Source organism: Cheilinus undulatus, linkage group 3 (assembly GCF_018320785.1).
Source record: "Cheilinus undulatus linkage group 3, ASM1832078v1, whole genome shotgun sequence".
Classification (NCBI taxonomy): domain Eukaryota; kingdom Metazoa; phylum Chordata; class Actinopteri; order Labriformes; family Labridae; genus Cheilinus; species Cheilinus undulatus.
This window is the reverse complement of record NC_054867.1, coordinates 19,805,719-19,824,944: the sequence shown is the minus strand read 5'-3', so window position 1 is coordinate 19,824,944 and position 19,226 is coordinate 19,805,719. Positions and strand designations below refer to the sequence as shown.

The 19,226-nt window shown below is 39.4% G+C and overlaps 1 protein-coding gene across 7 annotated transcripts in view; it reads right to left on the bottom strand.

Moving 5' to 3' along the window:
* The window catches only part of prickle2b (prickle homolog 2b), a 132,763-nt gene that overhangs the window by 99,207 nt on the left and 14,330 nt on the right, over nt 1-19,226 (bottom strand). The window lies entirely within an intron of this gene.

The following is a 19,226-nucleotide window of genomic DNA, read 5'->3' as shown; positions in this document are numbered from 1 at the left end:
AATAACAAGCACTCTACCAACATTCCCCTTAAAAAGACACTATGAGGAAAGAAGGAAATACAAATTCTTGCACTATTTTCTGCAGAGGTAAGTATAGATTTTGTAGATATACTTACAGCAAGAGTACAGAGATTTGCACAGATGCACCAAATTAACACTGCTATTGTGCAACGATGACATGGGCCATCAAATAATGCTGGCATGTACTGTCAGTAACAGATATCTATTGGGTTGCATACAGCACACGCAACAGTTCATTCAGAGAGGAGATAAATTACTGGGCAGAAGACATGATCAGACATATTGTGGAGGCTGTCCAGCTTCAAGCAGCCTCTGGACAGAGCCAGGTTAGCGATTTCAATGTGTTTCAGGCTCACTGAAATTTACAAGTCTCACTGACATCATCACTGGTTTCCAAAGAAGTGTTATGAATCCCAACGATGGTTGTTCCTGTATTGGAAATGCTGTTCACCTAACTTTTGAACAAAATGTAAACAGGCAAAGCCATAAAGATGGAGCAGGCCTTGTGTCACCTAAAAATGAATCAATACAAAGCAACTCAGCCACCAGAAATATGCAAATGTATTAATGACTTTTAGGCTTAATAAACTCAAAACAAATGACTTACAAATAACTTTCCCTCCTCCATGTAAAGTTTTAGGGACCCCTTGAATTTTACAGCCTAAAAGGGACTTTAGAATTACTGCAGTTTTTTTTACTTCCACCTCGGCTTCAGTTTTCAACAGGGGAGGTTGCTGCTTGGTTCCAAGTCTATGAGCTAAGCTAGGATACAGCATAATGCTATTGCTAATGCTTTTTTTACAGTCACACAGCTACATAAGTAGTATAACTCTACTTGAAAAGAAGCCTAAAATAGTATCTAAAAAATGAGCAGCTTCTTTAACAGTAATGTGGTTCTATTGTTACGATCAAAATTACATCTAAATGGAATCGGCAATGAGCAGACTGAAAATTACTGCCTTCACAGTAAATTTGCTTTACTCTCTCAAATAGATCCATTGTCACTCCTTGTGTGTTTGGTCAGACACAGCAGCAGTAAGTTGTCTTCCTCTGTTTATAACACCAGCATACTAATCAATGCTGAGGAACCAAAAAAAGGGTACAAATCCACAAACAGGCAGAGACACATACACGCTCCCATCAACCATTCTGCCTGTGTTCAGGATTCATTATTCAGGGACTTGGAGCACAGCTTGTCTGAGTTAGAGTATCTGCAATTCAAACAGGCCAGAGGTGGAGCTGGGACGGTGAGCACAGCCTCCCTCCAGTCTGTGTAACATACCTGGAACAGCACACAACCACACTTCAGGACGTGACAGGCTTACCTAAAGAGAGAGAGACAGAAAGGGAGAAGTAAAAACAGAGAAGCAGTCACTTAAAATTTAATTTTCTTGACATCTGTGCGCTTCATTTTTGTGTCAGACTTTCTGTCAGTCTAATGTATATGCTGCACCGTCTGCTTATACATTCACACAAAAAAAAATCTACATCCACAGGAGGAACCTTGAACAACGGCATTATCATTTCTTTACAACAGAGAGAAAAAACAAGGTCAGGGTGTCATGAAGTAAAATGGGTTTGACTCTGCACTGTATAACATTTGATTGGGTTGAAGCTTTCAAGTGATTGCCCTTCACACAGTAAAACCGTCTGCATTGAATTTATGCTGTAGCTAGTGAATGTAGTATATTGGTTTTGATAAATACTGAACACTTAGTTATACAGAAATCATACCAAAAATAAAAAATGCATCGGAGGAGCTGGAATCAACTGGCCACTGGTCGCTCAAATTTTTTGTGCTTGTGGCACAAATAAGCTGATTAGCAAGGATGAGACTATACATTTACAATTTCTTTGGGTGTTAGCAAAGAAATTTGGCAAACTGGTTTGTCATCTACTGCTGTTTAACTTACTTAAGATTATAGCACAAATAAGGCCTGACTGATAAATTGGTCAGCTGTAAAAAGCAGTGACTTCAGGTTTTGCACAGTTCATAGAATGGACTACCGTGATTTGGTACCAAATTAAGGCCAGCCACACACTACAGGTTTTTAAGCCCGATTTTAGCCAAGACTTGACTTCCCCAACGATTGTGGGGGTCAATACCGACTGGAGCCTCATCGCAAATGATTATTTGTCTGAGTAGTCTGCATGTGTGTGGTGTCAACATGATTCATTTACTGCTCCAAATCGCGTCGTAGCTTCCCAGACCCTGAATCGTAAATATCAAACATGTTTGATATTTACTCCTAGGTCGTAGTGCCGCTGACAGACTACCCACAACAACCAATGGGATCGAGCACACCTGGTAGCGCCACCAGACGATTCACACGTACTTTCACCACTCACAACCATAAACACAACTGTACCTTAATTCCAGCCAGGATTTCATCCTGAGTCTTTCCCCTGTTTTATGATTGTTGCTGCACCTGTAACACACGCCAGGACAGCTTGTTGTGGAGAGACAGCAAGACGGTATCGACAGACATCTGTGTTTTGTTTTTTTTCTGAAGTCACGTGATCACGCGAGGTCATAGGCAGGTCGGCAGGTGTGAGGTCTCCAGTGATCTGACAGTCTGGCTGAGTCGTCTAGTGTGTGCATTCAGAGGAGTAAAGATGAAAAACCTTTGGAAATTGTCCTGAAGTCTGTGGTCTCTCGTGGTTTTAAAATCGTTTCAGATTAAAAAATCGTCTAGTGTGTGGCCGGCCTCAGGCAAGAAAATAAATGCTTGGACTAAAAGTAAAGACTAAATGTAACTTTTAAGGGACTAAAATCACTACAAAAGCATTACATTTGTTGACCAGTTTGTCTCAATCGTTAGTTCATAACTTGTTTGTAAAATAAACTATAACTCCATAAGTTTCCTGTTTCCATTCTACCTGTTTGTCTATGAGTCATGATATGCCTCTTTCTGTTGGTCACACTCATGTGTTTACAGTAGCAAGCTAAAGTTAGGATAATCTAGCTTAATATTAGCTAGCTATAAACTTGAGCTGAGTCAGTAACAACACAGTGAACCTAATGATGCAATATCTCACAGTAACATTAGGTGGACAGGCGCATGCTGCTGAATAAGACAAGAGCACATAAGAAGAACATGACTCAGAGTTTGATTCATAATGACTTCAAGGTTCAGAAAGAGAGAGGTGAGAAAATGTGAATGCACATTTAGAGGAGAACAGAGAGGGGCATGTCAAATCGTGTTTTACTAGGGACTTTTATGACTGTGCTTTTCCACTTACTTATAACCTACAGCTCATAATAAACTCATCATTGTAAATTACACTCACTGACCACTTCATTAGACTCATCTGTGCAGTCTGTGCATGAATTCTACTTTAATAAATGTATGACTTTATAAATGTTGTTGACACTGTCAGAAAGATGATTCATTCTTTATGTTCATTACCGAGATTACAGTGAATGTTGCTGTTGTTGTAAGAGGTGTTCCTAAAGTTCTGGTGTATGTGAGCAAGATTGGCAAAATATCAGACTACTCAATAAGATGCTCCTCACATCAACAGCTACTACCTCCCCAGAAAGCAGCATACAGACAAATCATCCACTTTCTGACAGTCAACACAATTTTAAGTAATGCTTATAGTCTAATGAAGTGGTCAGGGAGTGTACGTGCTAGATTTATGTAAACATAAGAAACATATGTATTGTCTGACACGTGTAACCCTAAAGTCAAGGGATCAGAAGCAGCTATTTGTTTTATTTATAAATTAATAAAAAAATGTTATGTAAAAATGTAATCAAACTATATATCGGTTATTGCAGGGGGTCCCCAAAATAGACCCGACCCCCCCCCCAGGAAAAAAAAAAGTGTTAGAGATCACTGACCCCCATCTTCCCTTCAGGGGGATAAAGTGACACCATATTGCACAATGCATCATGTACACAACTCATTTTGATATATATACAGTGGAAACCAGAAGTTTACATACACTATATAAAAAGGCACATAAACTTTTTTTTCTCACCGTCTAATGTTAAATCAGATTAAACTTTTCCTGTTTTTGGTCAATTAGGATTACCAAAATTATTTCTATTTGCTAAATGCCAGAATAATGAGAAAAGGATTTTTTTAGACAATTTTTGTTACTTTTCTTCAAAGTCAGAAGTTTACATACACTAAGATTACTATGCCTTTAAACAATTTGGGAAAGCCCAGATGATGATGTCATGTCTTTGGAAGCCTCTGATAGGTTTATTGACAACATTTGAGTTAATTAGAGACACACCTGTGGATGTATTTTAAGGCACACCTGAAATCTGATCTAATGTTGGACGGTGAGAAAAAAAAGTTTATGTGCCTTTTTATATAGTGTATGTAAACTTCTGGTTTCAACTGTATATTTTTTAGATAATAGAATTTATGACTTTAAATCATATGAAATTTCCCTTTGTTTAATGGAAAGCATCCTGCAATCCCCCTTCACTGTCCCGCGACCCCCTTGGGGTCCCGACCTTCACTTTGGGAACTTATTGGAACATATAACACACCTGTAGACAGTATCTTCTGACTAGCAGTCATCTGAGGCTACCAAGCAGACCAATCGCAAGGCCTTTTGTTTCAATACATCCTGTTACATATTTAAGGAGGTGAAGATCAACCTATCTATACACGGGGGTATTTAAGGTCTCATGCCCGTAAATGGACATAAAAGGGGTGTTTCTGTAAATAAAGAGAAACACTTACACAAGCTTCCAGCTCATGAACCCCTGGCAATCATCGACTTAAGAATACCCAAGCAAACAATTCAGCAGATTAGGAATGTCTCATGAATCCCTTGTAGGTTTCTTTAAAAAACTTTCTTTATAACAAATTTGAGACAAATCTTAAGAAAACCCCATTGTCATTACAAGATATTTAATCTCATTTCCTGCAATAAAAACTTCTACAAAAAGGCAAAAACAACTTTACAAACATGAAAGACACGCTTTCAAAAGTGTTAAGTGGACACCTTCAACTTAAAAGTGTATACTTTGATCAAAACCTCTTGATCAAATGGCCTGTTCAAGACTGGGACTCACCTCACTGCCTGACTAGGATTAACATAAGGCAATTTAAACAATGCATATCCTGCAGAGACTCATCTTATTTTTCACAATAGCAGGAATGAAACATGAGATGTGATATTTAGGCTGAACAGGCTGAAAATGACAAACAGCGGCACGCTTTCTGGCTCAGATGCCAAGCTACTAAATATTACAGGCTTTAAACCCACTGAGGACGCTCTTCGTATGTCTCCAAGCACGAGCAGGCACGTGCTGCAGCATACACAAATATGTGTGTTACACCTGCCTAAGGACATCTTTTAGCTACACAAAAGTCTCCAACATTTAACACCTGCTGCCAGACACACGAGGGACTCATTCTTGTCACCTGCCACCTGTTTTCACACACACTCCATATTCCACCTGTACGAAGACGCCAACATCAATTCAGAAAGTAGAAGCATGAGGAGAGTGTACCATATATTCCCCCACACTGCACCAAACACATAAAGTAAACAATCCCCATCTGACCCCATTGTGATTCCAAGATATTTACTCTCATTTGTCAATCCAAAACAAAGGGCTCGACTTCTGCCTGGAAACCAGATCAGGAAATAACCAGGGCATCATCATGCAGGGACAGATGCTGATCAAACACCAGATTATAAAGGCCGAAGGAGATGAAAACTGCCTTAAAACACATTAGAGATAAACAAACAAACATAGCCAAAAGTCCCATAAGCCAACCAGATGGGAGTTAAAATGTGCCATAAAAAATATACAGGCCCTGATCTGAGGCGGCGTGATCTCCGTGTTCCCACATGACAGAAGATAGGACTTTCCATTCACTGCGGGTTATCCAATCTGTCTCCCTTGCGTTTCATCACCAGAGCTGCAGGCAAACAATTTACATTTCACTCAAAACGCACTTGCACGGCGTTCATCATATGTCAATTAGTTTCAGCTCAGCAAGGACATTAAAGCGTCTGTAATGAGGAAGAGGAGGTTTGGGTTAAACAGATAAATAAATAAGCACACAGATAAATAAAGGGGAAGAAGGGGAATGGTCTCGTCAGAATCAAACGAAAGACAAATTACACCCCAAGACCACTTATAAATACAGGAGACTTTGATCTGCACACCAAATGAGTGATTCAGGCTGTGGGGGGAAAATGATTAGTGAGTATATGTGTGTGATGGTGACTGTGTACACCCCAGGCCACATTATTTCACAGAGGGGGCTGAATTGACGCAAAGCATAGCTCACTGGTAAAGAATGCAAAGATACACAGTGCAGTTCACAAGGCTCCCTGACTAAGCAAGTCCGGTCAGCTCTAGCAGCCAAAACTGCTGACTGTTAAAGCAAAGCTCCACTGATCATACAGCTAGGAGGGAGAGAGGGGAAAAGAGGTTCATAAGACACCAATTTGTAGCAGGGCAGCACTTACGACTACTGCAGAAATCTGGACCATACATGGTCACCTCAAGCTCAAGTCACAACCAGGATGATGTGGTTTGGTGCCTAATAGATTACTATGGATATTAAAATCCTTTGAAAATCTTGTTTAAATCCTTTCTTATTAAAGTATTGCTATTCTTAAGTACAGTGATTTAACAGTATAATAGTAACAGGTTTCTTCTCCTTTTTGAAAAAAACCAAAAGTAAAATCAAAGCAGATAGTGTAGAAAATCACAAGTGCTACTCCAAAAAAACACACATATCAAATGCAAGTCGGTCTTAAAGGCCACATATTACGCAAAATCCACTTTTTCAGGCTTTTCTAGCAAAAGTATGTGCCCCTGGCCTGTCCACAACCCCCCCACCACCCACCATCCACCTTTCAGAAAATGTGTGAAACAATCCTTTCTCAGATTTTCCCCTCATGATTTCATGTGGGGAGTTAGCCTCACCCCCAGGTGCAGCTGACCCTCCCTGCTTCGAAGAAAGTTCTGCCCTCCTCTCCCGATTTTCTCTAGCTGAAACAGAGGTCTTTTTAGATGTGCCAAAATCCAACCCTGGAGTGTTTTCCAGCAACAAACATCACAGGCATGTTTTTTGGACCTCTAAGATCAATGTTAACTTGTCTTAAAGGGGTAAAATATGTGACCTTTAACCTTGTAATCATGTTTTTGCTGAAACATCCAGGTGATCTGGACCCACAAACTCATTTTTTCTATGACAAATATCTGAAATGCATGTAGGTCTTTCTCAGTCTGCTCCATCACAAACAAGACTCCTTCAGTTAGGGTTGACTTAAGCAGATTTGGAATCGACTTCCCTCCCCATCCCAGACACTGGAACTTGATGCAGCATGATTTTAGGTTTCGAAATAATATGTCCACACATTAAAATCACTCCACTATACAAAAGAAATTGAAAATATTTGGAGGCATTTCTATTTTACTAAATTCATAATTTCAATCTGATGTTTCAAAGATGATTTGTTTTTCAGTCCCTGTAACAATAAAACACTTCACAGAAATAAACACATGAATAATTTCCATGCAATGCAAAAAGTTTATTTTGTTTTATTTCTCTATGATATTGCCATTTCTACTTATGTTGACACTCTTAAACCTATGGAGCATCTCCTGTGACAAACAATGAGAAGTGTTACACATTCACTGATGGAGGGACCCATTGCAGATGCAGGTTACCAGACTGCATTGTGCAAACTGTAAAGTTTGGTGGAGGAGGGATAATGGTGTGGGGTTGTTTTTAGGGTGTGGGCTATGCCTCTTATCTCAAGTGACAAGTAATGCTTCAGCATAGCCAGACATTCTGGACAATGCTACGCTTTTAACTTTGTGGCATCAGTTTGAGGAAGGCCGTTCTACTCCAAAAAGACTGTGTCCCAGCGCACAAAGCCAGGAATATAAAGACATGGGATGATGAGTTTGAACTTGAGAACTTGACTGGTTCTTAACCCCATCAAACACCAATGGGATGAGCTAGAAAAGGGATTGCTAGCCAGGTCTTCTTGTCTTACATCAATGCCTGACCTAATAAATGCTCTACAGAAGGAATGGAGTGTTTCTGAGGAAATTTATGCCCAGAATCTTGTGGAAAGAATGAAAGCCGAAATAGCTGCAAAAGAGGGACAAACTGTGAACTCTTACATTTTTGTTAGTACTCATGCATGCTCAAAAACTGTGTGGTGGGACCCCTGTGAGTGCATGCAAATGAAGTGGACGTCTACAGTGGGAGGGAGGGGGAGGGTGTAGGGAGCAGTTTGAGAAAATCCCTGTGTTTTTGTTACCTGGTGACAAAGCCCACCCAATCTGACTAGTAGGTTGAACCCATTAACAACTTGCTGATCTGTACATGCCAAGATGTTTAAGTACCAGAGTGAGTGAACAGACACTAAAGACACTCTGAACACTCTGAAAGGAAGAACTTTCATTTTTGTCACTGCCATGGTAAAAACTGATTTTCTCTTATGCCTGAATTCAATCAGTTCTGAAGTGATCCATATCCTAAGCTCAACAGCTAAACTTTAAAGCAACCTGGCAGGGGAAAGAACGTATGTTCTGGACCAAAAATACTGCCTGGCGGTTAAATGCCTCCATAACTGCTGGACCGTCAAAGTACAGAAGTGGGTCAAGAAGAGGATATTGCATTCACAAGCAAGAGATGAGGCCATGGCCTTAATCTTTGATTTTCAAAATGAAATCAGCTAATTTCTACCAAGTTTGAAGAAAACCCCTCATAGCATTATTGAGATATCACGGCTAAAGCAAGGCATGCACATCAGCCCTAATGACCTTGACTTCTGATCAGCTCACTGTTGGGTCACAGTGGCCATAGGTCATTTGAATTTGTTGCTCTCAGCTCCACGAGTTGGAATCACAGTTGTGCTGAGCTCGCAGGCCAGGGGACATATGACTGGGCCTACTTGTATATCTTGTCAGAGGCTTGTGAAAGCTATCAGGAGCCATCAAGCCTGTCTGTCTGCACTCTGGTTGGTCCTAGATGAGCCCAGTGGTGTGGGAAAACCCCAGGGCAGAGGATTAGAAGGGAGAAAAGGGGATTTGCTGGTTAAAAGCTGACCTCTGACATGCATACAACAGCCTTTTGATTCGACAGACCATCTCATTCTGCTTTCCGTCTCTGGACTTTGCAGTCACGCAGCCACTTAACCAAGGTCACATTCAGCGTCAAGGCTGGATTGACTGGATAGCATGGGCTTATATACCAGTCGGTTATGTGACAGAAGATACTGCTGAGAGTACAGAAAGTGTGATTGCACATTAGATGCATTACATCAACCCCTGAGACTAATGTGTGACACAGTCACAGCAGTCATGTGATAAACTGGACCAAATGAAAAAGAGAGATGCCAGGGTTTCATACTGATTTACCTACCAGGTGCACATAGCGCTTGTTTTCCTACTTTTTTCCCCAGGCAGAGCATGTTTCCAGTGTTGAATATCACATCATAGTCAAAGCTAATATGAGCCCTTTTAATCTCAATGTTTCAGTGTGTCCTCCAGCCCCAACACCAGAAGTATCAGGTTAAGAAAAGGAACTGGGGGGGTTTAAAATGAAAGGTAAGCATATTGGTGAATTACTCTGCTCTCTGATTTCACTTGCTTTTCAGATTTTTAAATGAAAGACATGCATCGACATTTCAAAAGGTCACATTTCTCAGTAAAGAGCAACAATTATTATACAGCTCAATATGGCACTCAAAACAGTCTGGGGTTGTCATAGGGTTGCATGATTGGACAATCTTAGATCGTGAAAAAATAGAATATATTGATGATCTGCTAAAGCTGAGAGATCAGGAGAATCACATTCCATTTAACTAGATCTAGGCTCACTTACCCATGGCTGAAAAAGATACTAAAACTTAAGATTTCATCCTTTAAAAGAACTCTAACTGACCCATATGGAACGGCTTCTAATTCTTTCTAAACTGCCGGGGTGCAAGGAACATTTTCAGGGACAATCTGCACAAAGTTTGCAAACTTTCTTGACAATCTCAAGAGACCACATCCTGACAGTCAAACATGTGGGACACAGAGACACTGGAGTCAGCACCGTACATGACTGTATCACAGAGTGTAGCAGAGACAGATCTACTCCTGTTGCTTCATAGTTACAGCTGATATTATTCAGACTTATTAACAAGTCCATCCACCTCTCAACTCTGCAGCTCTGTGTCTCTCCTTCAGAGTGCAGCCGCCAGGTGTGAGATGCCAACATCATTGCCCCATGTCCGTTGATATGTGGTTCCCCAAACCCCTTTCAGTAAAATTATGATTCTATTAAAATAAAATAAGTAATAAAGCCACCTCTGCATGACCATGCATCACAGAAATTAATCTACATCTGAGTTATATTGGATTTCGCCAATTTTGTCATTCTTACCGGTCTATAAACAAGGCTAAAGTAACTCTGTCATATAATATTGCATACCTGAATAGAGCTAGAGTGTTATGAACTCTGCTCATTTGATGCCTAAATATTCCAGAAAAGACCTCCAAACCCCCTGACCTGGTGGTGCCAACTACAAAATGTCAAATATTTAAATGTTTAATGCATTGACAGACAGGTTGTCGCTGTAGAAGAATATGAAGAAATTAGGGCTGTCAAGATTAATTGAGTTAATTACTGCACTAATTTTCTTATTGAGATTAATTGCATGCTTTGATTTCCCTTTCAATACTCTTTAGTTAAGGCATGTCAGAGTCTCCCTGCAGCCACAGTGATGTAAAATAAGTCCAAAACTCATCCTAAATTTCTCATTTCACTTCAGTGAATTCACAGACAGCTCAGTAGACGAGTCAGAAGTCATCTGATCCCATTTTATGTCCTCTTATTTGATTTCCAATCCAGAACAAGTTCCTTTTTCCACAGTTAAGTTCAGGTTAAATCTTCAATCTACCAATAAAAGTAGGTCTGTATCCAAACAGGAAGTCAATTACACATAGTTTAAGACAATAGAAAAATCAAAAAATGATTCAAAAACAGTTTAAGATGCAAAATAGTGAAATTTCAAAATGCAATAAAAAGGGTGCAATTAATTGTGAATAACAGCAGAAATTCTGAGATTAATCGCAATTTAAAAAATAGTATTTTGACAGCCCTATTTGTGCATTTAAGAAATTTTGTGGGTGATAAGATTATTTTTTTGTCAATAACATAAAAAAATAGCCTCACAAATTAGAATTAAAAAGAATCATGATAAATTGAGATTGTAATCTAGCCATGAAAAATATAGGATTCTTTTTTTCTATACTGCCCACCCCTAGTTTGACTACATGTCATGGAAAAAGAGTTGTTTTTGGTACATGTCACATTTTTTCCAATAACTATTAAACCCAGTTTATAATGTGCTTCAAATTTATGATTTATAATACAGTCCTTTTTATGGGTGATGATCTTAATACTCAACACAAACACTCTTCAATCTGCAAAGAAAAAGTGCAGCGTTTCCCACAGGCTTTATCCTTAAGGGCCAAAATGATTTCAAAGCAACTTTTAGATCACTGAAAACCAAAACACATCACTGAACTTTCACCAAAAATAACCTCCAAAACTATTTACCTCCCAGATGGGGAGGTAAAAACTGTAGTTTACCCTATACCCTTAGGTAATATGTATCAGAAATGCCTGACGTCAAGTCAGCAACACTGTTTTGTTACTTCGTGTTTCGTTCATTTGTATGCGTCTATCCTTATTTGTTCCCCTCCCATTGTCAGAATGATAACGCACTACTTGTCTGGCTTGTTGTCAAGGCAGCAGCAAACTTAGAGCACTGTCATTGCCTAGGCAACCGGCACAAATAAACTCAGCCAGATGAGTGATGAAGAAAGATAGAGAAAGAGAAAGAAGACAGAGAGAGGCTGTGTGTGTGAGTGTGGCATTTAAACACGCAGAGTTTTAAGTTGCCTGAGAAACAGACATTATTCTGTGTAATTAGGGTGATAACAGCTAAAATCTGATTCCTAAGGTAACTTTGTTAGGTGTCTGCATTACTGGCTCCACTTTCCTTCCATCTTAATCCAAATGACTCAACATCTGTGCCCACGCTGTCTCTTTGCAAAAGACAGACCTTAAAAGTACATGTCAACTTCACATCTTCCTGCCTGAACAGGTTACAGCAATCACTGTAAAAAAAAAGGTGCTGTCATCCATCCTGATTATATATCAGTCTCGTCAACCAGTCATACAGTACAGAAATAAAACCTTAAAAAGGAAATGGAAAACAAAGAAAGCAAAGCTTTACTAACAGACCAATCCAGGTAAAATGCTGGTATAACACCAATAAAACCAAAAAAGAAGCAAGAAATGCCAAAAGTCTGCTTGAGGAGCTTATCTAATTAAAGTTTTTCAAGGACATTTAATCTGAGTTGTAAACATCATGCTTCTTGCATATCTTGGCACCAGTTTTCACCCAACAGTCATCCAGAGCAGTTATGTTGTTCACTTTGTGCAGAGAGGATATAAGCTGCATGCATATTTGCAGTTAAATAAGCAACTTAGTGGCATAATAGCTGCCAAATGTCTCCTGCATCAGATTGACCCATCAGTTGTGCTGATCAAAAATTAACGCAACATGGATGCGAGATTCAGGGAACGCATGTTGGTAGAGTCAGTGTGAAGGCGGAGGGGTGTGACATTCAACATAGAGACGAGGACAAAATTATTAGCCCCCTCATGAACATTTTGTTTTTCTGAAGTATTTTCTAAGTGCCTTAAAACAGAGCAAAGAATTTTAAAACAGCTTTCCAAACATCCTAGTTTTATTTTGGATGCTTTGCACACAGAAACAACATTATTGCACAAAAACTACCAGGGTCTAAATTATTAGCCCCCTTTAGAATTGACCTTTTTGTTGAGCCAGAGCACAGACTACAGATGTTCAATGATGTGCTTTAACTTAGCAATACTCAAGGTTTGTATAATCAGGTTAAAATGGAGGGTTACCTTTTAATTTACAGTACATACAGAACTTCAGTAAAGGTTTGAGCTGTCACTTGAGAAAGCATCATGGCAAAAAAAAGAGCAAAAGAAATCAATTTAGACTTGAGAAAAAGAATTGTTGATGCTCACAAAGTATGAGAAGGCTTTACAAAGTTATCACAGCATTTCCAGGTGTTAGAAACTGGAGTGAGAATTATCATCAAGAAATTCAAAGAGCACCACACAGTCTAGAACAAGCCTGACGGAGATTGGAAGAGAAAGATTTCAAAGACTCTGGAAAGAAAACTAGTGAGAGATGTGTCTAAAGACCCCAGAACTGCCCAGACACTACTGAAGGACATAGTCAAGTGATGAATTGGAGTCTCAAAGACGACCATCACTAGAGCCCTGCACAGGAAAGGACTGCAAGTTACAGACCAAGAAAAACTCCCCTTTTGCAGAAGAGACACTTTTAAGTCAGACTGAAGTATGCTAATGACAACCTGGAAAAAGTTATGCATATTGGATGATGTCCTGTGGTCAGATGAAACTAAACTAGAGCTCTTTGGCCATAGAGATGTTGCTTATGTTTGAAGAAAGAAGGGAAAGGCGTATTACCCAAAGAACACCGTCCCCACAGTAAAACATGGTGGTGGGAGAATTATATTGTGGGGATTGTCAGCTGCTGTAACAATGACATCTATGAACACAGTCACCAGATAACATGGTCACTGATGAACCAATACACTGGGAGAGTTATGAGGAAAATGTTGGAGAACTTGAGTGCAGACAGTGCTGATCTGACCATCGGGAATAACTCCTAGCAAATTAGTTTTTATTATTGCTTACTGATGTTTTAAAAGTTTGTTTTGAGAACAAAACTATCACCATGTTCACAGTCTTGGTAGGTTACATCCCTCACATAAGGGGATTGCACATGGCCTGTGCTTCTTGTGTGTCTTCTTCAGGTGTTCCCCAGTGACACGCCAGATATAAACAAGTATATTTACAAGAACGCTCACAACAAAGCCATATGTGTATGCAAGGTGAAACAGTAAGTATATCTCCACCCTTGCAATTACACTAAAACACTGGGAGCATTACGTCCATACATGGAAGAAAAAGCTGCAGAAACGAAGTGCAGATAGTGTGTGCTGACCATCAGTCATCAGTCTGAGCTGATGTGATGTTAATATTGATTACTTAAAGCTAATTTTATGTTAGTTCTAATCTAAGAATTAACATCATAGTAACCTCCTCAAGTGTCTCCTTATTTGTAGTTTGCATCCCACACGAGGTAGTTGTACACAACCCAAGCTCACTTGTGTAAAGGTATTATCCAGGAACATGCGTCATGTACAGACAAGTTTATTTACAGGAATGTTCATTATGCACATACATGAGTGTGAAACAGCAAGTATATCACCGGCCATAACCATCAAAGCCAGGTTCAGGTATAACCCTCAACAACCCATCTAAATTATCACAACTGGTAGAGTCAACTGAATCAGCACCAAAATAGGAAACCAAGACCTGAAATGCTAAAAATGCATTTAACAGGCTTCAGCACTGGATGCAGAGTAACAGTAAGATTTATTCTTGTGCCCTTTACAAACCACAAAGCAAAAGGTACACTGACAAACTCAGTTTTTCTCCATCCCTTATCATAACTTTGTTTGAGATACAATCCTGCAGAACAGTCAGTAGCTGAACATGTAAATGGTTCCATCACCATTTTAGTTCATCATTTAATCCAGATAAATCCAAAGTAGGTTCCTGCTAAACTAGCCTTTGACCTTTACAGCTAGTCTGGACAAATCATTTAGCACTAAGATTCTTCAGTTGTTCTTTTGTTTCCTGCTGATGCCTCAAATTTGCCTTTTTTGTTTCTCAAAAACTTGATTTTTCTATTTGGCAGCTTAAAAAATAAATTTTTGGATTCTTTTCCCTTTTAGTAGAGTACCCTACCAGACAGCAGCTTTTAGGCAGTTTTCTGTCGTTTGCAAGCAGTCAGAAGTGACCAGGAGGCATCTTCCTCCACTGAGAGCTCATACTGGTGCTAAAAATAAAGTTAAGGATCACCAAAGTCAGAGGAATTCATCCTCTGTGGAGTGGTTACCTATTAGACTTTTTAAGTCGGTTCACATTTAGGACTGGGATTTTTTACTTTAAAAGTGAAAACTTTAGAAACAATCAATCATAACATATTAATAGCCTGTACAGGAATTCATGGAAATCCAATCATACTTTCACTGACTACTCAACAAAAACCTAGCTTTCCTGAATCATTACAGTTGTCTTTCTGTTCTCACATGTTTTTTGTGTGTTGACCTCATGTCTCAGTGAAGCAGTGCATTTCTTCAGGCCTCTATCACAGGAAGCTGGCCATGCTTCAGAGCCCCTTTTCATCTCTTGCTTCCTGCCCTCCTCCATTCCCTCTGCTGCACCCAGATCAGTTGATACCTGCACAGTTTGGCACCGAGAGCCGGCCTTTTCTCTCATCCATGAAATACAGCCTTCACTTTCCAGATTTCTGCTATTAATACTCACACAAACACATGTGCACACCGATACATGAGCTGAAGAAAAACAGCAAATTCACAGCAGGGGAAGAAGTGTTGGTAAACCGGCGGAACAGAAGCAGGAACAGCATCACAACTCACCCAGCCAATTAGATTCAGCCTTGACTCATGCAGAACTAAGATGACACTTCGCCCACTTCTTAGATGACGACAAATCACATACAGAAGAAGAGAGACAGAGGAGGAAGAGGTGGAGAGGTACCAAAGAGGAGGATTTAAAACGGTCAAGGCTGTGACGACTGAAGATTCTGAATGGTTGAGAAGGTAAACACAGCAAAAAATCCATTTTGTTCTAAAACGAGGTATCAAAATGCTCCTCCACAGTAAACGAGGCTTGTGTTTTCTTCTTATGATTGTTTGATGGAGTGCCTGTCTGGACCCTTTCTGCAGTATTAGCAGCAGTCAATTCTTTCAAATCAATGTACTTAAGCCAGCCCAAAAATCAGTGAGCTCACTTAATCAATAAACCAATCAAATACTTTAACACTGCAGAGTCATCAAGCCCTCTTTTTGTGTTGGAAAAATGAGGCTTTTTGTCCCGCTGGGAGTTTGGGTCTGTAATGAAAATAGAAAAAGTCATTAAAGTAATGGGAAAGTCAAAGAGCAACTGTCAGCAACCTAACTAAGTTATGAGGTTAGCCTAATAAACAAAGTAATCACTGATTTTATACGTTGATATTAAATTCATGCAATCATGATTAAAACATGTATGATAATAGCACTAAGACATCCTGGCCTATACCCTTCTTTGCCCTACTTTGTACAATGCTGACCTCTATTGGCTGCTATGATCTTCATCATAAGGGCATACATTTTTCAAAACCACCACTAAGAAAGTCTAAAAAACACTTGAAATCCAAAGAGAAGTGTGCGCTCAAACTCCACCACTGGTAGAGCACTGATGAAGGATTTTCACCTTCACACATAGACATGGATGGGAACAGGTGGCTAGACAGAGAGAATGGGGGGATAAAACAAGAGGAGAGAATCAAAGAGGTCTTTGAAGTCGTGCACTGCTTAGACCTCGCTGCACTGGGCCGGCAGAGTTTAAACTAGAGAGATGAGGAGATGCATGGATGGATGGATGCTTGGAGGAAAAGGGGGCAGGGAGGAAGGGTTTGTGAGCTGTAATGGAGTCAGTGATACAGAAGGTATGACAGGATGAGAATAAAACTGAGACAATAAATTAAAAGAGGAAATTGGAAAATAATAGGGTCAGGTTTGTTTATTGACTGATTTGACCACAGCCAGACAAGTCTCTTTCACAGTTTTAATAGTTCCAATCAATCCTCTCATTTATGTTATAAAATCAAAACAGTTCCCTCATTCAGTGTTGAGCTAAGTCACTCTCTGAGTTTATTCTGGTAACATCAGAATACATTATTGGACTTGCCATGTAATTTGCTAGAAAGATAAGGTCCCCAGAAGATGAAATGTACCTTAATCTAGGGTGTGGTTTTCTTGAATGTTTGCTTTTGTTTCATTTGAAGGCAAAAAACATAAGAACAATAACTTGATGGATTCTCGCCAAATGTAACTGTAATGAAGCTCTTGATCCCTAGATATGATATATAATGATTAAGGCTTTTAGTATTAATGTATTAATGGAGATGCATGTAAGGCTCGTATTTAATGAATTATGTTTTTTAATGGAATATGTTTTATGTCCTTTTTAAGCACATTATGGTCAAGCCACTGCAATGTGTCCCTACAGCCCCATTGATGCAAAATAAGAACAACCCTGCATCTTAATGTCTCATTTCACTTTAAAAATCACTCAGACAGCTCGGAGGAAAAGTTAGACGTTATCTTCACTTCGGAATATCAACCATTTCCTTTTTTAACCTATTTACTTTTGGATTGGTATCAAGTTCCTTATCTGTGGTTAAGTATTTTCTTAAACTTTGATGTATCCAAATCTCCTTTATTTATAAATATACATTAATAAAAATAAGCAGGTCTATATCCACTAGGGGCAGACCGATAATCGACCTGGCTGATTACTGATGCCAATAGTTGGCATTTGGCCAATTATTGCTATTGGCATTTTATCTTACCAGTAGTCGGTCACATTATTTAAGAAAAAGTGTGCTACTTTGGTTGCTCTGCTAAGTTTGCCTTCCCCACAGTCTTTATTTTCACTCCCAACAGTCTCACAAAATAACCTGTATGCTACACAATCTGATGTCATATGAGTTCCTTTCCTGCATGACACTCCCCCACTCTCTTATCCCATTTTCGACTCAATCCACTGTCTTCCTTTATAAATAAAGGAATAAAATGCCCAAAAATATATCTAAAAAAAAAGAAGCCTGGGTGCTGCTGACTCAGTGAACATATGGCATCACTTCCTGTTTTCCTGCTGCTTCTGTGCTGATCTGTTTCTCATGCTGATAGAGCTAGGGCTAATTGTTTATTTGCCTTCATTTTTTATCATGTAATTTGGCTTTTGGCACATTAAGTACATTTTGTATGTCATGATAAAATGCACACCAGTTCAAAATAATGACCACTTATAATCGGTATCCACCCTGAAAAAACAATCTGTCAAACCTTAGTGTCCAAACATGAAGTCACCTACCCCAAAGTTTAAGACAGCACAAAAATCCAGAATGAAAAAAAAAAACTGTTTTAAATGTAAAATTGTAGAATTTATAAATGCAACATAAATGGGATATTAATTGATTGATTAATCTCCAACTTCAATTTTTCTGACAGAAAATCAAAAACAAGATGACAAGCCCCCCAGTAAATTTAATAATTTTTAGTCCCAGCTTCATAAATATTCTGTCACATCTCACAGACATACATGTGCTCCTTTGGTTTCCTTGGGGGTGCGCCAGAGATGGGGGGGGGGGGGGGGGGGGTTGCCCTAGGGTTGTAAGAATTAGCATCATTCAGAACATCTAAAACCATGATAAAACACATGAATGCTTCATACAAAAGTCTCCTGGTAATAACACTTGTGTTTTAGGCTATTTTGTTTAGCTTTAAATGATGAAGACTATTCAAATTGATGTGTATTTTTGACAGCAATAAATCCCTTTTTTCATGTGTTGTGGGGGGCCACAGCTCTTCTTACATATGTGTGTGCGTGCGTGTGTGTGTGTGTGTGTGGTAGTGATGGTGGTGGTGGTGGTGGGGGGGCTCAATGGAAAAAGGTTGGGAACCACTGACGTACTCTATAGTTCCTTATGTACATGTGCTTTCAGCTTTTGAGGTAATTAAAGCTAAATGTGAGAGGGGCTTTAGTCTTTTCAAAAATGGTTATAATCCTCTAAGTGCTGTCAGAATATTTGGGAAATAGCTTGTATGGTAGCTACCAAGGCTGTGACGAGCAGTGCATCTTGTTGTAGACCAGAGGGCAAATGGCTGGATATCGATGCAGACTTTGAATGTGAATTTAGATGAGCTGGCATGATAATTTTTATATGACAAACCCCAAGCTCTGGATCAGTGATTTCCCACTTTGCTTGCATGACAGACATAAAAAGAGAGGAGTTATAGGTTGATAGTTTGCTTTACCAAAGCTTTTACCAAATTAATGTCTGAACTCTAGAATTAAAGGAGAATTTGCCTTTGTTTGAAGCACAAATGGAAGAAAATCCTCCGTAGCTTTAAAGAGCAATGATATCAGCTAGCCAAAGTCAAGAGCTGAACATTCCTCCAACCAAAGTGCATGCAGAAGCAAACAAGTGAAAGATCA